The sequence below is a fragment of the Cherax quadricarinatus genome, chromosome 6 (assembly GCF_038502225.1).
Source record: "Cherax quadricarinatus isolate ZL_2023a chromosome 6, ASM3850222v1, whole genome shotgun sequence".
Taxonomy (NCBI): Eukaryota; Metazoa; Arthropoda; class Malacostraca; order Decapoda; family Parastacidae; genus Cherax; species Cherax quadricarinatus.
In genome coordinates, this window is record NC_091297.1 from 21,543,928 (window position 1) to 21,553,967 (window position 10,040).

A 10,040-nucleotide genomic window follows, 5' to 3' on the forward strand; every position below is an offset into this window, starting at 1 on the left:
TGAGAAACAGCCTCCATCTCCTGCCGCCACCACTGCTAAGAACCAATCAAGGCCTTTGCCTTCCACCACCATTACCACTATCCCATCAGCAACCTCGCCTGCTTTTGATACTGAGTCTCGACACTTCTATGTGTCTCATGTCTGGTTCGACACCACGACACAGTTTACAGCCGACATGCTTCGCCCAGAACTCGAAAAGCGACTTCAAGATGGCACTGTTAAGTTCATTTGTAAACTTGGAAGCAGTACCACTGTTGCTGAGTAACTTCACATCTTCAAGAACTCTGCTACTCCTGACAAATATCCTTATATCCAAATATCCTCCAAATATCCAAATATCCTCCAACCATTCACCTGCCTTTCCTACTTTTATGCTGCCATCGCCCTCGACACCACTTCCTGGGAGCTAAGTTTACCTGGAGAGAGTTTACCTGGAGAGAGTTTCGGGGGTCAACGCCCCCGCGGCCCGGTCTGTGACCAGGCCTCCTGGTGGATCAGCCCCTGATCAACCAGGCTGTTGCTGCTGGCTGCACGCAAACCAACGTACGAGCCACAGCCCGGCTGATCAGGAACTGACTTTAGGTGCTTGTCCAGTGCCAGCTTGAAGACTGCCAGGGGTCTGTTGGTAATCCCCCTTATGTGTGCTGGGAGGCAGTTGAACAGTCTCGGGCCCCTGACACTTATTGTATGGTCTCTTAACGTGCTAGTGACACCCCTGCTTTTCATTGGGGGGATGGTGCATCGTCTGCCAAGTCTTTTGCTTTCGTAGTGAGTGATTTTCGTGTGCAAGTTCGGTACTAAGTACCGACATCCTTTATCCCTTTCCATCTACGCCTGCGATACTTCTGTACCACATGCACCAAAGTTTACCTGGAGTTTACCTGGAGAGGGTTTCGGGGGGTCAACGCCTCCGCGGCCCGGTCTGAGGCCAGGCCTCATGGTGGATCAGGGTCTGATCAACCAGGCTGTTACTGCTGGCCGCACGCAAGCTGACGTACAATCCACAGCCCGGTTGGTCAGGTACTGACTTTAGGTGCCTGTCTAGTGCCTTCTTGAAGACAGCCAGGGGTCTATTGGTAATCCCCCTTATGTATGCTGGGAGGCAGTTGAACAGGCCACTTGCCTATGTTCCTCCTCTCCTCCTCCCTCCCATCCTCTTCCAGTATTTCCATCCTTCCTCATCCTTCTTCTTTCTCATCTTACGACAGCTCTGGTCGTCTTCGTTCGGCTCATTTTCACTTCAGTGTTTTTGGTAAAATTATATGTAATATAGAAAAAAAAAACAGATTAAGTTTTTATTCAGGTACACATAAATACAGTTATATAATTATCATACACAGCAGCAGATGTGTACATTACCCAGGATAACACAAAAGAGTCAGAGTAACTTATTTCTATTGGAATCCTTGTGGTAAGTATTAATTATATTTAAAAGTTAAAAACAGGTAAGCATCTTAACTATGTGAAAAGTAGTTATAATGAAAGAGATATATGAGGGGTGAGGTAAATCAGATACTTACATTGACATTAAATATAATATCAAATCATTGTACATGTATGTCAGATATACAAGAAATCACTCTCCTCCCTTCTGTAGCCATGTTCATTGGGTACATTTTGGCTCCATCCTTGAACTGGCTTATACTATGACAGGCTTTGACATGTGCAAGTAGTCTATTCCATTCCTTTAGTGCTGCACAATAAAATGTCTTTGAAGCCTGACCACTGACTGTAGGTACTGCAAAGTTGTCCTCTCCCCTGGTTCAAGGACCCCAGTGGAAATAAATCACTGTCTGACTTCTTGGGTTATGCTAAATATTAATTATTCTTTCGTTCCTAATTCGCTGCTTGACAGAAGTGCTGTCAACACCTCTGCCTGTACAGAAGTGCTGTAACGTGAGAGTAGAAACATTGGACGTGTTTCCTTACACCTGTTGTCTATGTTCACCCATCAGTAAAATAGGTACCTGGGTGTTAGTCGACTGGTGTGGGTCGCATCCTGGGACAAAACTGACCTAATTTGCGGGAAATGCTCTACATAACAAGCGGCTTTCTACATAGCACTATGTCATTGATGTCAGTTAGGACTGTATATCCCGTACATGTACTTGTAGAAATAAAGATATTATTATATTGTCAGCACCTCTGCCTTTAGAGAAGTGCTGTAACGTAATCTACAATGGCTCGGGGAGTGGCTGGTTCCACTATGGAAACCAGTTATACAAGAGAATTCAGACTGTAGCGCTGGATCATTCCTGCAACACAGTTCAGTCGAGTTACTTCTGTGGATAATACACGATATATATAAAGTGAAGGAATAACATATTCTCGGTATCGCGATAATAAATCATCAGAGAGTTCTTGTGAAAATGAACAACGACGGATACTCTCACTAAGTGTCGTCCTATCAAGACGATAGTAACTAAGTAAATTTATTTAGGTACAGATAAACAGAAACACAGTTACGCAAATTAGCATACATAGTGACACATGTGTAAATTACCTAGGATAATCCCAGAAAAGTCAAAGTGATTTTGTAATGCCTTATTTTTTATGCCTTAAAAGTTAAAACAGCTCAGTAACTCAACTTTGTGAAAATCAGTTACAATAAAAGAAAATACAATAATAATAAATTGAAATGAGTTATTTACATTAACATTAAAGAGAGGCTCAGATTACAATAATAAGTATATGTATGTTAGCTATACCAGAAATCATTCTCCTCTCTTTCTGTAGCTTCATTCATTAGGTAACTTTCAGTTCTGTTCCTGAACTGGCTCATGCTAAGACAGGCTTTGGCATGTACAGGCAGTCCATTCCACTCATTTATTGCTGTACAATAAAAGGTGATTGAAGCCTAATTACCTTATGTGGGCACTACAAAATTGTGTTAACTTCCTCTAGTACCATACGTGTTTTGGTTCCCAGTCTTGACAACCTTACCAACAAGATATTCTGGACTCTGCTTGTGAGCAATTTTATAAACGTGATTTAACTTCACTTGCTTTACTCTGTCTTCAACATATACAGTTGTTATAATTCATACTAAGTAAGGCCTGGTCACAGACCGGACCGTGGGGGCGTTGACCCTCGAAACCCTCTTCAGGTATACTCCAGATAGCCCACATGCTCTCTTGAACCCAGGTTCAGAATGAATCTTACCATATTGTTTTGGGTGATTTATAGTCTCTTTCATTTTTTTATCAAGGTATAGTACCACGAAGAGCAAGAATAATCTATATGGTACTGTATAAGAGCTAGATATAGGGTCCTGCGAGCCTCAGCAGGTAGACACAATGCCTGTCTGTAGAGGAACTTTAGTCTGGCATTCACTTTCCTTACTACACTGTTCCCTATCAATTCTCCTGACAGGGTTGGGTTAAAGGGGATTCCCAGATATTTCACTGAAGATACTGAAGTAATGGTTCTCCATTACACCGGACATTAAAATTATTTAACCTTTTGAGTTTATTTTTCGTGCCAAAAAGTATGACTTCTGTTTTCCAGAGGTGTGACGATAGTTTGTTGTCTACTAATCATTTGCTTCAAGACTTTAGTTCTAATGATAGTACATTAGCTATATCTTGTGGGTCTTTACCTAAGATTAACAGAGCACTGTCGTCTGCACTGATGGGTATGTCATTCACATAACACTGGAATAGTAAGGGACCCAGAATACTACCTTGGCGAACCTCACATTTTATCGACAGGGGTTCTGATTCTATGCAGATGATCTTGACAATTCGCTTCCTGGTATGTAGATAAATGGTTTAGAGAGCCGACAAGTTTGTTGTCTACTAACAAAGCAACATTTTGAGATCTTGATACAGGGAATTCTTCACTTGCCTAACCTATAGGCATGACCTCCTTTCACATATGGATATGTCAAATGTAATATCGCCTACGACTGCTTCACCTCACCTGTCTACAGTACATAAGCCACTTCTTCGGGCATATGCTGTGTTCTTTTCAAGATTGATGGACTGATTACATCGACTCCAGACTGAGGGACTGATTACCTCAAACTCCTGATCTTCACCATTCTCCTTTGTATAAGACTGATGAAGCCACTGTATGCCGAAACGTTTCCTTAGTAAAGGTACCCAAGTGTTTCACATGTGTCTAATTTATCAATTTATTTCCTGTTGAGATGTATATTAATAGGATACAAATAGTAAAGTTAAAAGATATGTCTGCTACATATACATGAGTGTGAATGTGATGGTTACCGTGGAAGCTGATGAGGTGGATTTACGTAGTACGTTTGTGAAGTATTACCTGGAGTTTACCTGGAAAGGGTTTCGGGGGTCAACGCCCCCGCGGCCCGGTCTGAGACCAGGCCTCATGGTGGATCAGGGTCTGATCAACCAGGCTGTTACTGCTGGCCGCACGCAAGCTGACGTACGAACTACAGCTCGGTTGGTCAGGTACTGACTTTAGGTGCCTGTCCAGTGCCTTCTTGAAGACAGCCAGTGGTCTATTGGTAATCCCCTTTATGTATGCTGGGAGGCAATTGAACAGTCTTGGGCCCCGGACACTTATTGTGTTGTCTCTCAGTGTACTCGTGGCACCTTTGCTTTTCATTGGGGGAATGTTGCATCTCCTGTCGAGTCTTTTGCTTTCATATGGAGTGATTTTCGTGTGCAGGTTTGGTACCAGTCCCTCCAGGACTTTCCAAGCGTATATTATCATGTATTTCTCTCGCCTGCGTTCGAGGGAATACAGATCAAGGACCTTCAACCGTTCCCAGTAGTTTAGGTGCCTTATCACACTTATATGTGCCGTGAAAGTTCTTTGTATACTCTCCAAGTCTGAAATGTCTCCAGCCTTGAAAGGGGCCGTTAGTGTACAGCAGTATTCCAGCTTAGAGAGCACAAGCGATTTGAAGAGAATCATCATGGGCTTGGCGTCCCTAGTTTTGAAGGTTCTCATTATCCATGGTGATAAAGACGATGTAAAATTGGGAGTATGGCAGTGCCAGCGATGGCAAGGCTCATTAGACGGGACAGGTGAGATTAAAATACTTTACGACATCCAGTACCGTCGTACGTTAATATGACACAAACCAGAACACACGTTTTAGTGGTATGAGAAAGACACGTGAGCAAACACGAGGACATTTATGAATTGGAAAGTAATGTCAACACCTAATCAAAGTGCGCGCAAGACAGGGTAAAAGCGATCCAAGACAAGATGAAGGAAGATAAGAGTAAGGGGAAAAATCACAGGGAAGATGGCAGTAAAGATTGTTATAGTGTAAATGAACTTAATTCAACACTTCAGAAATATTAGTGCAGTGTTACGTAGATATCGTCTTAGCATAATGTAAAACAATAATGTAAAAAATATAAGTGACCTAGATGTTATAAAATATGGAATACTTGGCACCCAAATGGAAATAAGTCACTTTGTCTGACTTTTTTGGGTTATCCTAGGTAATTGGTGCCCCGTGGCCTGATCGCTAAAGCTCTCGCTTCACACGGCGAGGGTCTGTGTTCGATTCCCAGCGTGGGTAGAAACATTGGGCGTGTTTCTTTATACCGGTTGTCTATGTTCACTCATCAGTAAAATGGGTACCTGGGTGTTAGTGGACTGGTGTGGGTTGCATCCTGGGACAAGGATCTAATTTGCCCGAAATGCTCTGCATAACGAGGGGCTTTCTATATAGTAGTATGTCATTGTTATCAGCTAGGTCTATGTACAGGTACTTGTAGTAAATAAAGATATTATATTATTATTGATACTACGTACGATAATTGTACTTATATGTACTTGTGCGTAAATTAACTTACTTATTCTGTGTATTCTGTGAGTATTAAAGGCGGTGTTGTCCGATCTTGATAAACTGTGCAGTTTATAAGTGGATGATGAGCATAAACAAAGGCGATATAAGTAAGAACCAGAAACAACGGTTTTAAATTAGATAAATTTAGATTTGGAAACGACGTAGGTAAGTACTGGTTTTTGTATGGACTGATGAAGCCACTGTGTGGCGAAACAAGAGTTGCACATGTGGATTGTTCGCATCGCTATTGGGCCGTGCGGACGTGCTGCGCAGTAGCTCCTGATTGAGTTGGCTTTTGCGCAGTGGTGACGTGTACTTAGCTCTGTGAAGACCTGTTTGCGCGCTCTCTACGAATTGAAGAAAGATGCCCTCCATCGAGCAACTTTACCAACAGCTTAAGGAAGAATTGAGGATGGCGAAGATGGAGATTCGGCGACTGACCGAGGAAAACAAGAAGATTCGTAGTAGTCCTCCTGTTTTGAGTCCTCAGGTCAAGAAGGGAAACTGGTCAGTGGCTGGACAGCAGGGAACGAAGTTGACGATCAAGAAGACGAATGGAAAGGTAGAAACGATGAAGAAGAAAGAGACTGCCGTGCTACCCGACGAATGTGAGTCGACTATTGGGAACGTCACGACGAAAGACATTAAGGAAGGTAAGAATATTGTTGTTGTTGGGGATAGCCAAGTTAGGTATATGGATAGGGCGTTCTGCTTGAAGGACAGGAGAAGGAGACAGAGAGTTTGCTTTCCTGGGGCTGGGATGGAGGATATTGTTAGCCATCTGGATGACATCATGAGAGGTAATGGGAGCAATCCTATTATCTGTCTCAGTGCTGGAGGCAACGATGTTGGCAGACGTAGGACTGAAGACCTGATTAGCAGGTATAGGTCAGCAATAGAAATAATTAGGAGTAAGGGTGGGAACCCTGTCATATGTGGTATTTTACCAAGGAGAGGAGTTGGAAATGAATGGTTGTCCAGGGCAATTGGTGTCAATTGCTGGCTGGACAAATACTGTAAGGAAAATGTGGTAACATTCATTGACAACTGGGACCTCTTCTATGGCAGAAATGACATGTATGCCAGGGATGGAGTTCACTTATCTAGGTCTGGGGTGGTAGCACTGGCAACTGCAGTGGAGGGAGCAGTTAGGACTTTAAACTAGGAATAGTTAGTGGTATGGGTTTTGGCAGGAAAACAGTGAAGTCCCAGTGTAGTAATATTACGAGTTCTAGGGGAACTAGTAATAAGCAGAACGAGGTAGATATTGAAAAGCCAGGGACTTTGGGTGATAAGGACAGTAATAGGTTTAGTAGAAAAACAGAAATGAGCAGGAAGGGTAAAGAGAAAGGAGAGTCTTTCAATGTTTATTATGTTAATTGCCGTAGTGCTAGGAATAAGATGGACGAGTTGAGACTAGTTGCTAGTGCAGGTAACATTGATGTATTTGCCTTAACTGAGACGTGGTTTAATTGAAAAAGCCGGGACATGCCTGCGGAATGTCATATTTAGGGCTTTAAATTGTTCCAAGTAGACAGAAGTATCGGGAAGGGGGGTGGGGTGGCATTGTATGTCCGAGATCGCTTGAACTGTTGCATAAAAACAGGTATTAAGTCTGAAGTAACACATACAGAGTCTGTTTGGATAGAATTTTCAGAGGGGCATGAAAAACTGATTTTAGGAGTGATATACCGTCCCCCAAACTTAGATAGGGACCAAGGGAGGCTACTATGGGAGGAAATTGTTAAGGCCACAAGGCACGATAATGTAGTAATTCTAGGAGACTTTAACTTTAGTCATATTGATTGGAATTTCTTGACTGGGAATTTAGAATCATACGACTTCTTAGAAGTAGTTCAGGATTGTTTTTTGAAGCAGTTTGTAACAGAACCTACAAGGGGAAATAACCTGCTTGACTTAGTTCTGGCAAACAATGAATCCCTTGTTAATAATTTAGAAATTTCAGAGGAACTGGGTGCTAGCGACCACAAATCAATTACATTTAGCATTGAATGGAAGTACGATAGTAGGGATAACTCAGTAACAGTTCCAGATTTTCGCTTAGCAGATTACGATGGGCTTAGAGAACACTTATCATCTGTTGACTGGGGTAACGAAGAGAGATATCAATATGACAGTTTTCTGAGCACTATACATGCTGCTCAAAGAACGTTTATCCCATATAAAGAAATTAGATCAAATAGAAATGACCCAAAATGGATGAATAATAGGCTCAAATATCTACTAGGGCATAAGAAAGGAATTTATAGGCGTATCAAAAGAGGTGAGGGTCATCTTATGAATCAGTATATTGACATTAAGAGGGACATTAAAAAGGGGATAAGAAAAGCTAAAAGGGACTATGAAATTAAAGTTGCTAGGGATTCTAAAACTAACCCAAAAAGGTTTTTCCAGGTCAATAGAACAAAAGTTAGAGATAAGATAGGTCCCCTTAAAAATAACTATGGGCACCTTACTGACAAAGAGAATGAAATGTGCTCGATTTATAATAATTATTTTCTCTCAGTTTTTACACAGGAAGACACTAACAATATTCCAGTAATTAATTTTTATAGTGGGCTAGAAGAAGATAAATTATGTAACATCACAGTCACTAGTGAAATGGTTGTGAAGCAGATAGACAGACTGAAGCAAAATAAGTCGCCGGGTCCTGATGAGGTTTTTTCAAGGGTTCTTAAGGAATGCAAAATGGAACTCTGTGAACCATTAACTAATATTTTTAATTTATCTCTTCAAACAGGTGTAGTGTCTGATATGTGGAAGATGGCTAATGTAATTCCTATTTTTAAAACAGGGGACAAGTCGTTACCGTCAAATTACCGCCCAATAAGCCTGACCTCAATTGTAGGCAAATTACTAGAGTCAATTATAGCTGAGATTATAAGAAGCTATCTCGATAAGCATAGCTTGATTAATGATACTCAGCATGGATTCACAAGAGGCCGGTCTTGTCTAACTAATTTATTAACTTTCTTCAGTAAAGCTTTTGAGGCTGTTGACCACGATAAAGAATTTGATATTATTTACTTAGATTTTAGTAAGGCTTTTGATAGAGTTCCGCACAATAGACTGTTAAAGAAAGTGGCAGCTCATGGCATTGGGGGAAAAGTGCTCTCGTGGATCGAGTCATGGCTCACTGACAGGAAGCAGAGAGTGTCCATAAATGGGGTTAAATCCGAGTGGGGATCTGTAACAAGTGGCATTCCACAGGGATCAGTCTTGGGCCCGTTGTTGTTTATAATATATATCAATATATATCAATGTTCATATATCAATGATCTTGATGAGGGAATTACTAGTGATATGAGCAAATTCGCCGATGACACAAAGATAGGTAGGATAATTGATTCAAACGTAGATGTTATGGAACTTCAGGAGGATTTAAACAAGCTCTATTCTTGGTCAGAAAAGTGGCAGATGCAGTTCAATGTAGATAAATGCAAGGTTCTGAAGCTTGGGAGTGCCCATAACCCTAGTACTTATAAGTTAAATGATGTAGAACTTAGCCATACAGATTGCGAAAAGGACTTAGGGGTTATGGTGAGCAGCAACCTTAAACCAAGACAGCAATGCCTAAGCGTACGTAATACGGCAAATGTACAGCATAGGGCCGTAGACGTGGCTTCACCTCACCTCGCTACATTATATAAGCCACGTCTACGGCCCTATGCTGTACATTCTACAAGATTGATGGACTGAACACATCGACTCCAGGTTGAGGGACTGATTACCTCATACTCCTCCTCTCCTTACGCCTTCCTCTTTGTATTGGACTGATGAAGCCACTGTGTGGCGAAACGTTTCCTGAATAAAGATTCCCATATGCTGCATAAGTGTCTCAATCTTCAACTTGTCGGTTTTTCAAACCATTCATCACAACTATCAGACACTGCAGCAACATGGGATCTTGTTACAAAGAATTCTTCAACACTTGTTCAACCTTTGGACGAAGACCTACTTCGACTAGTGGATGGTACCACTATGACACCGCCTTCGCCTGCTTCACCTCACCTCACTACAGTACATAAGCCACGTCTACGGCCCTATGCTGTACATACCACAGATTGATGGACTGAACACATCGACTCCAGGCTGAGGGACTGATTACCTCATACTCCTCCTCTCCTTACGCCTTCCTCTTTGTATTGGACTGATGAAGCCACTGTGTGGCGAAACGTTTCCTGAATAAAGATTCCCATATGCTGCATAAGTGTCTCAATCTTCAAATGTGACA